This window comes from Heloderma suspectum, chromosome 3 (assembly GCF_057233095.1).
Source record: "Heloderma suspectum isolate Gila_16-S chromosome 3, 16-S_ref, whole genome shotgun sequence".
NCBI lineage: Eukaryota > Metazoa > Chordata > Lepidosauria > Squamata > Helodermatidae > Heloderma > Heloderma suspectum.
Genome location: NC_139460.1, coordinates 40,309,434 through 40,328,016, shown reverse-complemented (window position 1 = coordinate 40,328,016; position 18,583 = coordinate 40,309,434). Strand labels below are relative to the sequence as shown.

Genomic DNA, 18,583 nt, shown 5'->3' with positions numbered 1-18,583 from the left:
TTTCTGCCTTCCAGTTCCAGAGCCACTGTTTTGTACCAGGCTTCAACTGGTGGACCTCAGAGTTCTTGTGAAAAACAAATATGTTGCAAGCCTAAAATCTGCCCACCCCTGTTCCAATGTCCATGAAGAACCTTACAAGGCCCTGTTCCAGGTCTCGTTTTTTTGACTAAATAGAATTCTTTACTGAAGAAAGTTCTCTAATCTCTAGGACATTTTGGCTGACTAGTGAAAACATTTTTTTTCCCAAAAGGCCTTCACTGGTGGTTAAAAGCATTGTTGGTAATTGTAACTGTGCCCATTGTTCTGCTGTCCTTTTTGCTTGTGTTGTAGCAGTTTATGTTACTGTTGTTTTATCTGTGGATTTTTTACTGCCTTTTATTGCTGTTTTTAGTTTTTTTTTTAGCCTGTGATTTAATTATTTGATGTTTATTTTAATGGCCTTTTATGCTGATGCTTCTTGCTGATTATGTTGCTTGTTACAGATGTTTGGATTTTAATGTTCTTCATTATAAAATTATACTTTAAAAATCATTGTACGTCAACTTGGGTGCTTTATTGCTGAAAGGTGACTCATAAAGATCAAAATGTAAAATAAATAAATAAATAAATAAAAACTATGAGGCCAAGAACTGCATTTGCCTTGCTATGCCCTGCCAGGAGTTGTATCTAATACATACGCTTTCATCCTACGAATTGTCAGTGGGGTCTGTCATTGCAACTAAAGCTGTTATCCTATACACACATATCTGGGGTAAGCCCTACTGAATTCAACAGGACTGATTCTGAGTAGGTATGTTTAGGATGGTCTTCTAAATCAGGAAAATAAATGTTTGCAGAGTCAGTGCCTTACACTATAAGAACTCCAAAACGGGGGGGGGGGAACTATCCTGCCAAGCTTTTGGTATTGAGGAGCTCACATAAAGATGTCCTACTGCTTGACTTTGAGTATTGTTTTTATTGCTGTTTGAGGTGCTCACCATGCTGTTTTAATTGTTGTTCTATTGTGTTATTTGAGGACTTTAATTGTGATCCACCTTAAGGGAATTCTGATGCATCGAAAGGCAGGGTATAAATGTAAAAGATGGACAGAAGTTTTGTACTTCAAAAAAATAAGAAGTTTGCTAATGCTTGGTACTCTGAAACCTTTAGGCAAGATTTATTGGGAAATCATTACAAAACAGAAAAAAAATACTGCGTAGACAAGCGACAATCTAGCAGGAAAAGGAAAACATTTTCTGCAAAGTAATGTGATTGGGTTTTAGAAAGCACAGCTAACTGGTACACAGCATGCCATATTTAAGAGGCATCAAAAGTAAAGTGAAGCACTGCAGAGCAGAAAAGAATGGGCACTTGTTTAGATTACACTGGAGCGTGGTGTTTTATAGTGCCAGGAATGATGCTTTTCTTGGTGTACCTTGTAATAGGCTTATGAGTTCACTCTTCCTTCTGTGCTATAATATTTTAAAAGTAAAGGAGGAAATGATGCATCCCCAGCCATTTTACACTAGATGGGCATCCATCCTACTTAATTAACAAATGTTTTCTACAAATGAAATGGAGCTTAAACTACAGAAGGAAGAAGCTGGCATCTTTACACATAGGCTGCATTGCCATAATTATATGTATAAACAACACAAATGACAGAATGTAATGGGAATGATACACAGATACATGCAGGAAGCATTTGTTGTGAATGTGTTTGGCCAAGCATCAGACCAAGGGGAAAGGGGGTATCTAAAGCAGGGGTGGGCTTACAAACAGCATGCAGTCCCCCAGGGTGGTTTGGTAGCCTCCACCATCACCCCCACCGCCGAATGTATTGCTCGAATTCAGCAGCGGTGGCAAAAAATCCTGGCAATTTCTCTTTAAAACAAGGCACACAGGAGGGTGCACCTAGTGTTAAAGTAAAATTGCACCCCTGGAACCTCCAAGGAACACAATTGTGCTTAAAAATAAGGCATGCTTTGTTGTAAAGAGAAATGGCTGGTTTTTTGCCACCATTGCTGCTGTGCCACCAAATTTCAGTGGCAAATTCAGCAGTGCGGCAGCTGCAGTATTGGTGTAATTAGGGAGAGGTGTGGCCCTTGGTGGGTTGGGGGGGATTATCCCCTGAAGCCCTGGATGTTGCCCACCCCAATCTAAAGGCAGTAACAGAATTCATAAAAAGAGCCCTGCTGGATCAGACCAATCACCTATCTAGTCCAGCATCCTGTTTCCCACAGTGGCCAATCAGATGCTGTCAGGAAGCCCACAAGCATGACATGAACACAATAGCCCTCCCACTCTTTCTTCCCGGGGATTGGAATTCAGAGGCATAGTGTCTCAGATCCTGGAGGTAGGAACATAGGAAGCTGCTTTATACTGCATCAGACCATTGGTACATGTAGCCCAGTATTGTCGACACTGACTGGCAGTGGCCCTCTGTTTTAGGCAGGAGTTTTTCTTGCCCTACCTGGAGATGCCAGTGATCAAACCCTAGGACCTTCTACATGCAAAGCATGCACTCTACCACTGAGCCAAGGCACCTCCCTGACATATAGCCATCATATTTAGGAGCCATAGATAGCCTTATCCTCCATGAATTTGTCTGATCCCCTTTATTGGCCATCACCACATCTCGTGCAAGTGAATTCCAAAGTTTAACTATGTGCTGTGCTGTGCAAAGAAGTACTTGTTTTGTCTGTTCTGTACCTCCCCACCATTCAGCTTCACTGGATGACCCCAGGTTCTAGTATTACGAGGAGGGCAGAGAAACCTCGATCTATCAACTCTCTCACACCATGCATAACCCTGTCCCATCTTACTTGCTTTTTTGCTAAATTAAAAACCTCCTAACATTTATTCATTTATTCATTCATTCATGTATTTATTATATTTTGACTGCCCAATAACAAACAAGTTCTCTGGGTGAATTACATAATAAAAGAATAAAAATAATACACAATAAAAACAATGGTAACCATCAGCACAGAAAATACAAGAGGAAATATATGAACAAATATATGAACACAGCCATGCCAGCACTGTATGGGAAAATCTAAACTGAAAAAAACTAATCTCTAAAAAGCCTGGGAGAAAAGCAGTGTTTTTGCCTGGTGCCCAAAGGACAACCATGTGTGCACTGGGAAAGCTCCTTGGAGAGGACATTCTGTACAGTACATTACTTGTAACCTTTCCTCATAGAGCAGTTGCTTCAGCCCCTGGATCAGTTTGGTTGCCCTTTCCTGCACCTTTTCCAGCTCTACAATACCCCTTTTGAGGTGTGGTGACCAGAACTGTACACAGTATTTCAAGTGTGGTTGCACCATACATTTCTATATTAGCAATTTTATTTTCAACTGCTGCAGAGTCACTGCCAGCTCAGACTCCATCAGGGTATATGTGAAGTTAGCAGGTTTTGCTCCCAATGGGCATCACTTTACACTTACTTACATTGGGTTCTTCTTTGCCAGAGGTATGTAAGTAGCTATTAGGCTTCACCATGTATCTTCAGGGACCTTCATGTCAATCTGATCAATTATACAATCCAGTACCGATGGCTTGTGACATCCCACAGGCCTCCTGCATTGAGCAGGGGGTTGGACTAGATGGTCTTATAGGACCCTCCCAACCCTACTATTCTATGATTCTATGATTCTATGCTGGATCAGACCAAGGGTCCATCTAGTCCAGCATTCAGTTCACACAGTGGCCAACCAGCTGTCGACGGGAAACCCACAAGCAGGACATGAGAGCAACCACAGTAAGTGCATAACCTGCTGTGGCTTAGCGATGTCTCTGAGACAATGTCAGTGTTCAGAAACCTCAACTGCATCACAAAACATGATGTGGGTCAATCTAGTCTTAACAGATTAGGATGTGCCAGATGCCTCCACACATGTGTAGAAGGCCTAGGATAGTCCAGAGACACTCTGGTAGTCCCCAGACTCAGGAAAGGATTTGAGTAAAGCCAGGATTGACTTCACTAGGAATCCTTCCAATGCAGAACCCCAAATCTGTCACCAAAAATGTAGTAAAACTACATTTTGATAGGAACCCTACGAGTGAAGAGCGTTTTGTTTGGTGCTGCTCATCAAATTGCATGAAGGTTGTTTGGAGAAAAATCTTTTAATCCTATACCCATTTACCTGAGAGTAAGCTTCATTGAACTCAATGGGACTTACTTCTGAGCAGGGATGTTTAGGATCATGTTAATCTCTCCAAAGTATCTGTCCTTCTATAGGTTCTTTATTTCATTTATCTTTAGGTGAATGGTGCCTTTGTTTGTTGTTGTTGTTGTTCAGTCGTTCAGTCATTTCCGACTCTTTGTGACCCCATGGACCATAGCACGCCAGGCCTTCCTGTCCTGCGCTCTCTCCCGCAGCGTGCTCAAGTTCATATTCATTACAACGGTGATGCTATCTAGCCATCTCATCCTCTGCCGTCCCCTTCTCCTTTTGCCTTCAATCTTTCCCAGCATCAGGGTCTTTTCCAGAGAGTTTGCTCTTCGCTTTAGGTGGCCAAAATATTTCAGCTTCAGCTTCATTATCTGTCCTTCCAATGAGCACTCAGGGTTGATTTCCTTTAGGATTGACTGATTTGACCTCCTTGCAGTCCAGGGGACTCGTAAGAGCCTTCTCCAGCACCACAGTTCAAAAGCATCAATTCTTCGGCGCTCAGCCTTCCTTATAGTCCAGCTCTCACAGTCATACGTTACTATTGGGAAAACCATAGCTTTGATTATACGAACCTTTGTTGGCAAGATGATTTCTCTTCTTCTTACTATGCTGTCTAGGTTTGCCATAGCTTTCCTCCCAAGGAGCAAGAATCTTTAAATGTCATGGCTACAGTCACCGTCTGCGATTATCTTGGAGCCCAAGAAAATAAAATCTGTCACTGCTTCCATTTCTTCCCCTTCTATATGCCAGGAAGTGATGGGGCAAGATGCCATGATCTTCGTTTTTTTAATGTTGAGTTTCAAACCAGCTTTTGCCCTCTCCACTTTCACCCTCAACAGGAGGCTCTTTAGATCCTCTTTGCTTTCTGCCATTAGGGTGGTATCGTCTGCGTATCTGAGGTTGTTGATAATTCTCCTGGCAATCTTAATTCCGACCTGTGATTCATCCAACCCGGCGTTTCTCATGATGTATTCTGCATATAAGTTAAATAAGCAGGGTGACAATATACAGCCTTGTCATACTCCTTTCCCAATTTTGAACCAATCGGTTGTTCCATGTCCGGTTCTTACTGCTGCTTCTTGACCCTTGTACAGGTTTCTCAGGAGACAGGTAAGGTGGTCTGGTACTCCCATCTATTTCAGAATTTGCCACAGTTTGTTGTGATCCACACAATCAGAGGCTTTGGCATAGTCAATGAAGCAGAAATAGAATTTTTTCTGGAATTCTCTTGCTTTCTCCATGATCCAGTGAATGTTGGCGATTTGATCTCTAGTTCCTCTGCCTCTTCAAAACCCAGCTTGTACTTCCGGTAGTTCTCGATTCGCATACTGCTGAAGCCTAGCTTGTATGATTTTGAGCATCACTTTGCTGGCATGTGAAATGAGCGCAATTGTACGGTAGTTTGAACACTCTTTGGCATTGCCCTTCTTTGGAATTGGAATGTAAACTGACCTTTTCCAGTCTTGCGGCCATTGTTGAGTGTTCCAAATTTGTTGGCATATTGACTGCAGCACTTGAACAGCATCATCTTTTAGGATTTTAAATAGCTCAGCTGGAATACTGCTAGTCTTGTTGTTAGTAATGCTTCCTAAGGCCCATTTGACTTCACTCTCTAGGATGTCCGGCTCAAGTTCAGTGACCGCACTATCATGGCTATCAGGGACATTTAGATCTTTACTGTATAGTCCTTCTGTGTATTCTTTCCACCTCTTCTTAATCTCATCTGCTTCTGTTAGGTCCCTGCCTTCTTTGTCCTTTATCATGCCTGTCTTTGCACAAAATGTTTCCTTGAGATCTCCGATTTTCTTGAAGAGATCTCTAGTCTTTCCCATTCTATTATTTTTCTCGATTTCTTTGCATTGTTCATTTAAGAAGGCCTTCTTGTCTGTCCTTGTTATTCTCTGGAACTCTGCATTCAGTTGGATATATCTTCCCCTTTCTCCCTTGCTTTTCGCTTCCCTTCTTTCCTCAGCTACTTGTAAAGCCGCATCAGACAGCCACTTTGCTTTCTTGCATTTCTTTTTCTTTGGGATGGATTGAGTTGCTGCCTCCTGAACAATGTTATGGACCTCTGTCCATAGTTCCTCAGGAACTTGTCTATCAGGTCTAATCCCTTAAATCTATTCATCACCCCCACTGTATATTAATAAGGGATATGTTTTAGGTCATACCTGAATGGTTTAGTGGTTTTCCCTACGTTCTTCAATTTAAGTCGAAATTTTGCAAGAAGCAGCTCGTGATCTGAGCCACAGTCAGCTCCAGGTCTTGTTTTTACTGACTGTATAGAGCTTCTCCATCTCTGGCTGCAAAGAACATAATCAATTTGATTTCGATATTGACCATCTGGTGATGTCCATGTGTAGAGTCGCCTCTTGTGCTGTTGGAAAAGAGTGTTTGCTATGATAAGTGTGTTCTCTTGGCAAAACTCTATTAGCTTTTGTCCTGCTTCATTTTTTACACCAAGGCCATGCTTGCCTGTTACCCTGGTTATATCTTGACTTCCTACTTTAGCATTCCAATCCCCTATGATGAAGAGGACATCTTTTTTTGGTGTTAGTTCTAGAAGGTATTGTAGGTCTTCATAGAACCGATCAACCTCAGCTTCTTCGGCCTCAGTGGTTGGGGCATAGACTTGAATTACTGTGATGTTGAAAGGTTTGCCTTGGTTTCATACTGAGATCATTCTATCGTTTTTGAGATTGTACTCCAGTACTGCTGTTCCCACCCTTTTATTGACTATGAGTGCTACTCCATTTCTTCTTCTAAGGGATTCTTGCCCACAGTAGTAGATTTAATGGTCACCTGAATTAAATTCACCCATGCTTGTCCATTTTAGTTCGCTGATTCCTAAGATGTCGATGTTCAATCTTGCCATCTCATGTTTGACCACCTCTAGCTTGCCTTGATTCATTGATTCCAGGTTCCTAGACAGTATTGTTCTTTATAGCATCGGATTTTCTTTTCACCACCAGACACATCCACAGCTGAGTGTCCTTTCGGGTTTGGCCCAGACGCTTCACTCTTTCTGGCGCTACTTGGAAATACCCTCTGTTCTTCCCCAGTACTATATTGGACACCTTCCAACCTGAGGGACTCATCTTCCAGCATCATATCTTTTAGCTTTGTGATACGTTCCATGGGGTTTTCTGTGCAAGAATACTGGAGTGGGTTGCCATTTCCTTCTCCAGTGGACCACATTTTGTCAGAACTCTCCACCATGACCTGTCCGTCTTGGGTGGCCCTGCATGGCATAGCTTATGGCTTCACTGAGTTACGCAAGCCCCTTCGCCACAACAAGGCAGTGGGCTTTTATAATTCCCTTAACATTCTTCTTGTGCTTTTTTAAGTTCTAAAGAGTCCTTTTGTCATCAAATTGCCCCGTTTGTCTTATCATTCATGTTAGCTGACACTGGATATTGATTAATAAATTCCTCAAGTTAAGCAGGAAGGCTTTTATAAGGTCTAAAAAAGTTAACCTTTTTGTAACCACATAATATCTTGTAGGGCCTAAAATGGTCTGGGGTTTGAGTCTAATTGATAATCTATAAAGTTAATAGTTCCCTCTTGGTGGTTGATCTATGTCAACTTGAGTGCATGAGGGCTAACGCAGTAATTGATGTTCTGTTGGCTTTCTATGATAAATGCATTGCACCTACCCCTGCAAGCCAAGGAAACTTTTCTGCTGAAGAATAAAATGGCTTAAAGCTTTTCTTCTAAGCTATTATGTCAAAAAAGAATATTTTATATTCTGCATTTAGTTAACAAGGTTCCATTAGATAAATTTGTTTACTTGCACAAAAGATAGCAACAGAACTCTGTTATATTTATGTCCTCTTTAGAACATTTAAGGCTTCAAAAAAACCCTAAGACATAGTCATTATTGCAGTTGTGCTATTTAACATTTATTTGGTACCAAGAATGGGCAGATCAGAGCTCCTTAACTTTTTATAGTTGCACAGAAGAGGGAATTTTCGCACGTGCCTCTAGTCATGTGGGACTTCCAAGAGCAGCACCAGCTACTGAAATTTGTTTGTGGATTGCTCTCTAAGTCTGGATCCAACCCTATGATTGCAAACTAAGACAGGTTGTTTGTCCTGTGTTAGATTGTGCCTCACATGTTTCTAATCAGTTTTGTTGTATAGCTACTGTACAGTTTTGGCCCCAAAAAAGATATGATTAAGTGCAATCATTGTATTCAAAATTAATTAAGAACTGAGTTGTTGTTTTGGTTGGATCCTTCCTCTAACAGAAGGAACTTCCCCTGATAGAAGGAACTTCCTACATTGCAGAATGATCCCCTCTCATTGAGGAATACTCCTTTTACTGCAGAAAGGCATCCTCTAATGGAAAAAGAAGCTTTTGCATCCAATGTTATAAACCTTCAAAGTTTGATGATATATCTTTGCTGAGCTGAAAGAAAACAAAAGAAACAAATGTATGTGTGGAGAGGAGGGGAGGGGACCCATACCCTTCATATGCAGGTGTGAGCTTGAGCTAATTAGATCCAGAAGGGTGTATTGTATAGCCCCCAGTGCCATCATGTTTATACTTTTTAACACATAAGCCTACTTAATTGCATGTCAAATATCAAAGAAACTACCTCACTGTTATCAGTTCAACATACATTATTGTTAACTATCAGAATATTTAATTATGGATTTTATTCTTAATAAATTATGGAAAGATGTTTACTTGGTCTACAAGAAAATTATTCCTGTCTTCTCTCAACTAAAAATGATGAGCAATGTGCAGGGGAAAAAAACATTCATTTTTGTTACCTGATCAAATGCTTAAAAATAAGTCATACATGATAAGTCATTAAATCATGTTTTGCTTTTAAAATGTTTGGAACTTTCTGGCCTGTGTGTGTATATATATATATGTGTGTGCGTGCGTGTGTGTGTATTTATATTATATTATATTATATTATATTATATTATATTATATTATATATGTTCTGGAAGTGATGGACTCGACCTTGGGGGAGCTGGGGGTGGCGACAGCTGACAGGAAGCTCTGGCATGGGCTGGTCCATGAAGTTACGAAGAGTCGGAAGCGACTGACCGAATAAAGAACAACATACATACATACATACATACATATATATATATATATGCTTTTTTAGGGAATATGCTCCCAAGGCAGCATACTGGAAAACCTAAAACCATAAAACACAATGAAACAACAGTAGGAGCAATGAAGAAAGAAAAATTAACATCTAAAACAAGTTAACAGTTTAAACAGTCAGAACCATTGTGTTCAGAATGTTTTTATGGTTTTTATACTTATGTATACTATTATGCTGTTTATGGTTTATACATATTTTGTTTTCTGTGTTATATTATTATGGATTTCTGTGTGTGTGTGTGTGTGTGTGTGTGTGTAATTTGCTCTAAGACTACTTTTTTGCAGTGGGATGCAATACATATATTGTATCAACAACAACAATAACTACCAGATAACACCATATGGACAATGGCCCCAGTGGAGTACTAACTCGATTATTGTCCAAGGTAAACAGATGAATCTATATTGTTCACTTGAAGGACTGTAATGATGGGACCTGGTAGAGATCAGTTGGATCAAAGTTCCACAGCTGGGGTAGAGGGGTGGGAGCACTACCGAGAAGGCCCTATTCCTCATGCTTGCCAGCCTAATTGTGCTTACAGGCAGACACACAAGTAGAGCCTCTCATTCTGGTCTCAGAGTATGGGCAGGCTGGTATGTACAAAAGCATTCCTTCAAACAACGTGGACCCTAACCATTTTGGGCATTAACAACTACCAGCACTTCATACTGAGCCCAGAAATGCAGTGGAAATCAGTGCAACTGATACAATATACATGTCACATGATCTGACTGCCTAGCCTCTACCAGTACATGAACAGCCTCCTTTTGTACTAGTTGAAGTTTCTGAACTGTGTTTCATGGCAGCCCAATGTACAGCACATTACAGTAATCCAGTCTGGATGTCACTGGGGCATGGATAACTGAAGCAAGGTCAATCTTCTGCAGATAGGGTTTCAGTTGGTATGCCAGCCTCAGCTGGTATAAAGTCCTCCTGGCCCTCACCACCACCTGAGCTTCCCTGTAAGCACCAATATTTATTCTCCATCCCTCAGGGGGAGTGCAACCCCATCTAGAACCTGTTGCAAGGCTCTATCCAGAATAGTTGGTTTCCCTACCCATAGTACCTCAGTCCTGTCTGGATTAAGGTACCTCTGTAATATTCTGCCATGTTGTTTTATTTATTTATTTAAAGCATTTGTATCCTGCCCTATAACATTAAGATCTCAGGGCGGCGTACAGATAAAATCGATTTAAACAATATGAAACAATGAATAATTTAAACAGCTAAAAGCATATAAACCATTAAACAAGCTAATTCCAATTAAAAATCTAAAACAATAAAACAGTTAAAACAGCATGCCACTTTTAATTCAATTAGCCCTCAAAGGCTTTGGTGAAGAGCCATGTTTTAACTTGGCACCGAAACAAAACCAAAGTCTGCGCCAATCAGATCTCCAAAGGGAGGGCATTACGCAACCAAGGTGCCACAGAAGAAAGGCCCTCTCCCACATCCTACAACAGTGTATGTCTCGTACTGGTGGGACACAGAGGGGGACCCCTCCAACAGTCCTCAGGCAGGCATATGTAGGGAGAGACGCTCCCTCAAATATTGAGGTCCAAAGCCACTTAGGGCTTAAATGTCATCACCAAAACCTTGACTTCTGACAAGAAACGTATTGGCAGCCAGTGCAATTCCTTTAAAACTGGTGGTATATGATCTTTACATGATGTTCTGGTCAATAGTCTAGCTGCTGGATTTTCACTAGCTGCAACTTCCAAGTCGTCTTCAAGGGCAGCACCACATAAAGTGCATTGCAGTAGTCTAATCAGGAAGTTACCAATGCATGCACTACTGTGGCTAGGTTATCTGATCTCTGTCCAGGAAAGGCCATAGCTGGGGGATCAGCCGAAGCTGGGCCCAGGTACTCTGGGCCACGGAGTCCACCTGGGGCTCCAGTGACAGGAATGGATCTAGGAGTACTCCCAAGCTACATACCTGCTTCTTCGGGGGGAGTGTAACCCCATCCAGGACAGGTCACTTACCCAATTCCCGGACTCGGGAACCACCAATCCACAGAGCTTCCATCTTGTCAGGATTTAGCTTCAGTTTATTGGCCCTCATCCAGCCCATTACAGCCTCCAGGCCTTGTCCAGCACCTTCACTGCTCCAGCTGACTCTGATGACAAGGAGAAGTAGAGCTGAGCATCATCAGCGTACAGGTGACACCCCACCCCAAAACTCCTAATTCATATACAGCTTCATTATATACATAATGAAGCTGTATATGAATCAACAGCTTCATATAGATGTTGAACAGCATGGGGGATAGAATAGAACCCTGTGGCACCCCACAGCTTAATAGCCATGAACAGGAATCGCCCAATACCACTCTCTGGAATCGGCCCTGCAGGTAGGAACAGAACCAGTGTAACACAGTGTCCCCAATTCCCACCTCGCAGAGCCGATCCAGTAAGACACCATGATCAGTGGTGTCAAAAGCTGCTGAGAGATCCAGGAGGATCAATAGGGTAGCACTCCCCCGGTCTTTCACCCAGAGTACGTCATCAGTCAGAGCAACCAAGACCATTTCAGTGTCATATTCTGGCCTGAAACCAGACTGAAATGTTATAATACTCTGCTCATATTGCTTACAAAGCTAGGCCTACAAGCAGGTAACCATCAATTAATTTTATCACCACATGTTAATGTTATCACCAGATAAGCTATTAGCTGGGCATGACGTGGTCTATAACACCTGACTTACCAGCAGGGTCTTCACTCTTCAGCACAGTATTTTGCTCCTGTCCTTTCCTGAAATCTCCTGTTTGAGGCTGTCAACACTCCACAAGTTTCTCTGCCTTTCAGACAGTTCCACACTTGTAAATACGCTACAGGCACCTTTTTAGTATTCCCAAGTCTCCACACCTCCTTTATATATATGTTATGGCATGCACCATCCTGCTCCCTGAAGATGTATATGAAGATGTATACTAGATGTTCTGCCTTTTGCTGCCCATTTTGACCTCCTCCTATTGAAGGATCAATTCTTGAAAGGGCACCGAAGTGATAGCCATGAACTAATGGCCCTCTCAAGTCCTTTAAAAGGAGTGCACGACATCATTAACAATAGTACACCTTCACAGGTGTACTACAATACCAGTTCACTGACCAAAGAGCAATAGCTTTGTTTGATTCAGAGGACTGGATCCAGATTTTAGGCACATGCAACTGGGCTTACATAAGCAGACCTCCCTGCACCCTCCTCTAGCCCCCTAAAAATGCTACAAAGAGGGTATGAGGGCTCTGCTGAATGGGGTAAGCTATAGGGGGAAAGAGGGGATTCCTGAAAATGAGACAGAGGTACGTTCCATAACAGAACCCTTCGGTCAAAAGACGTTAGATTCCAGATCCATCCCAGACACTTGAAGAATGCAGATCCTATTAATATCAGGCCAATAAGATGGGAAACAGACCTGAAAATATTATTTCAGCTTTCAAAAAAGGTGATTCATGGTATGCATTTCACCAAACATTTAGGGTGCTTCCTGATGGAAGGCTTTTAGCGCTAATAATAAAAAAAGAACTGTGTGGAAATTCTGTCTGTTCTTCCTTAATGGATTTTTTTCTGGTAGGAAAAAAGATGGAAGAAGTGGTGGGGAAAAATGAGAGGGCTACAAATTGAAGAGATATCATCTGAACCTTGGGTAAAATTCCATTAATGAGACAGTATGATTGCACAATAAAAGCCACATCTGGAAGCACCCATAGCTAATAATAATAAAAAATCTTAACAATGCATTGATTGCATCGTATTAAAGTTCTCTGTAAAGTTATAGGAGAGAAGTTTGACATTGAATGATGAAAGTATAACCCTCCCCAAAATACTGAGTCCTAATGACTTAATATTTGATACATAAGTATTTCTAAATCTCTGCACATTCTATCACAAGAAAACTCTCACATTAGTTAAAAGTCCATGTTAAAGGACTTTGTGATAAAAATAACACATTTTAGCATTTCATGAACACATTTGTGTGCAATAGGAAATTAGTTTGTAATAGTTCCAGCTTGTGAATTGTTAGCTCTGAGTTATGTGATTTATTTTGAAGACTAGAGTCTATTATTATCATGGCACTGTTCACACTTTTGTGGTTAAGGCTGTATTAGTATTCTCATTAGAGAGCTTGTTTAGTTCTAAAGCTGCATTATTCTATTTGAGAGCAGAAAGGAAGCATGCAAGAATTTTAAACCTGGAAATTTCTGTATTTAAAATATGCATTAGAGAAGAAGTCACTGTTTTATGTTTGTTTTTCATTTCTGAAAATCTTAAGACTACAAATACTCTCAAATCAGGTGCCTATTAAGTGTTCTGATTCTTAATAGGGCACAGTCACCATTTCCAGGGGATAAGTAGTCCTGCAAACATGCCCAGGGTATTATTTTGTAGATGAGTTTCTTTTCTTATTATGTCTAGCATTTGCTAAGGTGGCCATGTGACCTCTTTTACAGAGGACAGTCCTATATTTGAAGTGCTGCCAGAGGACCATCTTCTATTTGAAAGTGTCCTCTATTTGAAGGTCTGTACAGTCCAATTCTGGGCTAAGGCACCATAAGAACTGCTGCCCATCAAGGGTTAACACTTGTACAAGCAGACTGAACAGGCAGACACACAGGTCCCCTGGTCACAGTCTTCCACACTATGCTGAGACGTACTGTATTTGTACTTAAATTAAAATAATTATTTATAATTTGCATCTATACATATAAATTAGCATATGCAGATGTTATCAAAACATATCTGAGACAGAGTGGAATTTAAATGTAGGGGTGTACGAAACCCCGCTTACCTGGCTCCACTGGGGTCCGCAGGTGGGGGGAGGTGATCCGTTCCTCCCCCTGGAATCCTGCCCAGCTGGGTCCGTTCCACGGCCAGTCCACGGAGCCGCTGGCTGGGCCAACCCACAGCGGGGCCTCCAGCCACTGCCGGGTTGCTGCGGATGCAAATGGCGTCTTGCGTAGGAGACGCCATTTGTGTCGCTAGCTGGCCCATGATAGGCCCATGATTTACATAGCCTATCACAGCTAAAGCAGGGATGCAAATGGCGTCCCCTATGCCATTTGCATTCCTGCTTTAGCCATGATAGGCTATGTAAATAAATACTTCACAGCTTCAAATCTTCGAAGATCATGCCTGAATTAGAAAAAAAAACATCGCGGAGAAGCCCCAATTCTGCGAGGATAACGCCTGAATTTTTTAAAAAACATCAGGAACGGGGGATAGGAGGGGATAAAACTTAATCTCATTTGAAAGGATAGAACAACCCCCTGCTCAGTGCAGGAAGCCTGATTCCCAGGCGGTCGTCGCCCATCTAACTACTGACCAGGGTCAACCCGCTTAGCTTTTGAGATCAGACAACCATGCACACATCCAGCCCTTTGCTTGTTGCTGAGGAAACGGGGGCTGCTGAAGAAGCTATGCAATCAGTAGCCGGAAGAAGACATGGGGCCGTTGAGAGCTGTGATTGGACAGGAGGGAAATACAAACACCGCCGTATATGGACAGGCAGGGGAGGGGACTACGACCGGATACGGTAGCGAAGGCAGAAAATCAGATCACATTAAGGGGAAATACCAGGATATCAGGGTTGAAAGCGGGAGCATGGAAGTGGGAAATTCCGGTTCCAATTTGAGGCAGGTACTGCGTAGTGTGAAAGACGGGTGGTGAAACCTCATTGGAAGTGAAAAAAGGCAGTAGGTGTAGATCCGGCCATGGTTAGCTTCAGGATGTCAAGGTGCCAGTGTTATTCAAGGTGTCATAGTTCTACAAATAAAGCAATTAAAAAAATTAACACTACTAGTAACCACTCCTTGAGAGCATATTCACTGGGCCCTATGGGGAAATGTTTGTTCCTGAAAAGAATTCAGAAATCATGTTGCTTCCACATATCTCTTAATCGTGTCATTTAACTAGGGATGTACGAAACCCCCCTTACCTGGCTCCGCTGGGTTCCGCTGGGGGGGGAGGCGCTCCGTCCCTCCCCCTGGAATTCTGGCCGGCCGGCTCTGCTCCGCGGGGATTCTGCGAAGACGCCGGCCGGCTCCGCCAGCAGCCGGACATCCGGCCGCTGGCTAGCAGGGACGCAAATGGCAGTGGCCATAGCCGCTGCCGTTTGCGTCCCTGTATTCAGCCGTGATAGGCTACGTAAAGACTTACGTAGCCTATCACGTCTGGGTTTAAAAAAAAACAAACAAACGCGTACGCAAATGTGTATGCATTTTGCGTTCCCTGTTTTTGGTTGTCTTAATCTATGTAAATATTTACGTAGACTAAGACAACCAAAAATAGGGAACGCAAATGGCGGCGGCCGTAGCCGCCGCCATTTGCGTACACGTGTGTGTGTTTTTAACCCAGATGTGATATTTTTTTTAACTCAGATATCACGAATGGGGGGTGGGGAAAGACTACAAATGGTGGTGGCGGCGGCAGCAGCCGGTTGGAAGACCAGCCGCCGCCGCCACTGGAGCTGAAGCCGCCACTGGAGCTGCCGCCGTCCGGAACATCCGCCCCAGGTAAGTCTCGTCCGGGGGGGATCCACGGGGGGCGGGGGGTGGCAGGCCGTTCCGCCATGGAGTTCGGGGGGCTGAATGCACTGGCATTCGGCCTCACTGAGATCCATGGCAGAATTCTCTGACATCCCTACATTTAACAGGTTAAAAAAATCTGAAATAAAGTTTCCTTTTAGGACACAAACAGCTACAACTGAGAGAGCAGAATCATAAGCTTTAGAGCACAAGTGGGCAACCTGTGGTCCTCCAAAAGCTTTGGCGTATAATTCCCATCAGCCCTCACCATTGGCTATACTTGCTAGGGCTGATGAGAGTTGTAGGCCTAATTGGGTGGCCGCTTTCACATTGCCAGAAAAGAGGAACTGGATCACTAAAAACAGAGGAAAAAGAAGACACAAATGTACATAACATTTGCATATGCAGATGTATATGTATAGGTGCAAATTCAGAAATAACAGCTGTAATTTAAATAGAAATACAATACATGATAGCATTGTGGAGAAAACTGACCAGGTGACCTGTGTGCCTGCTGCTGCTGAGCAACTTCAAGGCCCTGGCGCTGCTCTCCCTCCTTATGATTGTTTGACTTTAAACCAGACTTGGAATGGAGAGCCCAGGACTGTCATCTGCCAGCTCTCCAAAATAGAGAGCTGTCCTTTGTAAAGTAGGACACCTGGCCATCCTAAGGCCAAAACATGTTGCCCTCTCCTGCTTTAGAGGCTGTTTTAAAATGATGTTTATCAGCCAAAGAAGGCCTAAGATAAGGAAGGCACTGGCATTACATACTGTACAACCTTGTGAAACTTAGCTCCACATTTTTCAAACAGCAGCCTGCTCTACATTCACATACATTCTGAGCTGCGAAAATGGTTGTTGCTTTTCTACTGAAGCAAACTCTGAGAACAACCACTCACATTTCACTTTTGGAACGGTTCCATTTTCACCACTGCCAAAGGTGAGTGGTGCGGCCAGCTCTTATTCTGAGGTGGAGGGTAAAACAGACATTACCTTGAATCTCTGTCTAGCAACTAAGAATTTTGATCACTTTTACTCTAGAGTAGTTGCAGCAGCCTGATCCAGAACTTAAAAGCCACCTACCTCCCATGCTAGGGTCCTGATCTGAATCAGGGTCCCTGCACCTACTCTGGAGTAACATGAAGAAAAAAAAAGATGTAGCTGCTGACTGTACAGAGATTTAAAGAAATGTCTGGTCCTTACATTGCAGTTTCGAGGACGAGGAGTGACAATGTTCTTTCTTTAGGGGAAGTATTGGAAGGGATGGGTTGAAGATGGTCATTTGCATGGTGATCGTAAAACCTGGTTAAGATATGTGTTTTTTGAAGGCTCACACAGAGCTATCAGCCATAATCACTGCCATAGGAACAAAGGAGGCTGTCTTAGGCAAGGCCAGAGTAGTAGTCAATACGGCCCAATATTGTCTACTCCAGCCTCCTCCCCCAACCTGGTGCCATCCAGGTTCACCTCCCAGCAGTCCCAGCTACCATGGCAAATGACCAGGAATGCTGGGGAGTTCTACTGCAAAACATCTGACTACTCTGACTGGCAGCAGCTCTGCAAGGACTTGGGCAGAGACATCTTCTTCCTATCACATAGAATCATAGAATAGTAGGGTTGGAAGGGGCCTACAAGGCCATCGTGTCCAACCCCTGCTCAATGCAGGAATCCAAGTCACAGCATCCCTGACAAGCAGCTGTCCAGCCTCGTCTTGAATGCCTCCAGTGTGGGAGAGCCCACCACCTCCCTAGGTAATTGATTCCATTGTCGTATTGCTCTAACAGTCAGGAATTTTTCCTGATGTTCAGCCGGAATCTGGCTTCCTGTCACTTGAGCCCATTATTCCGTGTCCTGCACCCTGGGATGATCAAGAAGAGATCCTGGCCTTCCTCTCTGTGACAACCTTTCAAGTACTTGAAGAGTGCTATCATATCTCCCCTCAGTCATCTCTTCTCAAGGCTAAACATGCCCAGTTCTTTCAGTCTCTCTTCATAGGGCTTTGTTTCCAGTCCCCTGATCATCTTTGTTGCCCTCCTCTGAACCCTCTCCAGTTTGTCTGCATCCTTCTTAAAGTGTGGTGCCCAGAACTGGATACAGTACTCCAGATGAGGCCTAACCAGTGCAGAGTAGAGGGGAACTAGTACTTCCTGGGATTTGGAAGCTATGCTTCTATTAATGCAGCCCAAAAGAGCATTTGCCTTTTTTGCAGCCACATCACATTGTTGGCTCATATTCAGCTTGTGATCGACAACAATTTCAAGATCTTTCTCGCTTGTAGTGTTGTTGAGCCACGTATCCCCCATCTTGTAACTGTGCATTTCGTTACTTTTCCCTAGGTGCAGAACTTGGTATTTAATTTATCTCTATTAAATGTCATTCTGTTGTTTTCTGCCCAGCGCTCCAGTCTATCCAGATCACTTTGAATTTTGTTTCTGTCTTCCAAAGTGTTAGCTATCCCGCCCAATTTTGTGTCATCTGCAAATTTGATCAGCATTCCCTGCACCTCCTCCTCCAAGTCATTAATAAAAATGTTGACGAGCACTGGGCCCAGGACTGAGCCCTGCAGTACCCCACTCGTTACCTCTCTCCAGTTTGAGAAGGTCCCATTGATAAGCACTCTTTGAGTCCGATTCTGTAGCCAACTGTGGATTCACTGGATCGTTGTTTCATCTAGCCCACTTCGAGCTAGTTTGCTCATTGGTATTATTATTATTATAATTATTATATTATTAATTATTATTATTATTAAATTTATTAATTGCCCATCTGGCTG

The 18,583-nt window shown here is 42.8% G+C and overlaps 1 long non-coding RNA gene across 1 annotated transcript in view; it reads right to left on the bottom strand.

Moving 5' to 3' along the window:
• Positions 1–14,858: 14,858 nt before the first annotated feature.
• The window catches only part of LOC146349588 (uncharacterized), an 84,163-nt gene continuing 80,438 nt past the window's right edge, over positions 14,859–18,583 (bottom strand). The window contains exon 3 of the long non-coding RNA XR_014789024.1: positions 14,859–15,049. This is a non-coding gene — a long non-coding RNA (uncharacterized LOC146349588). The remainder of the gene's footprint in view (positions 15,050–18,583) is intronic.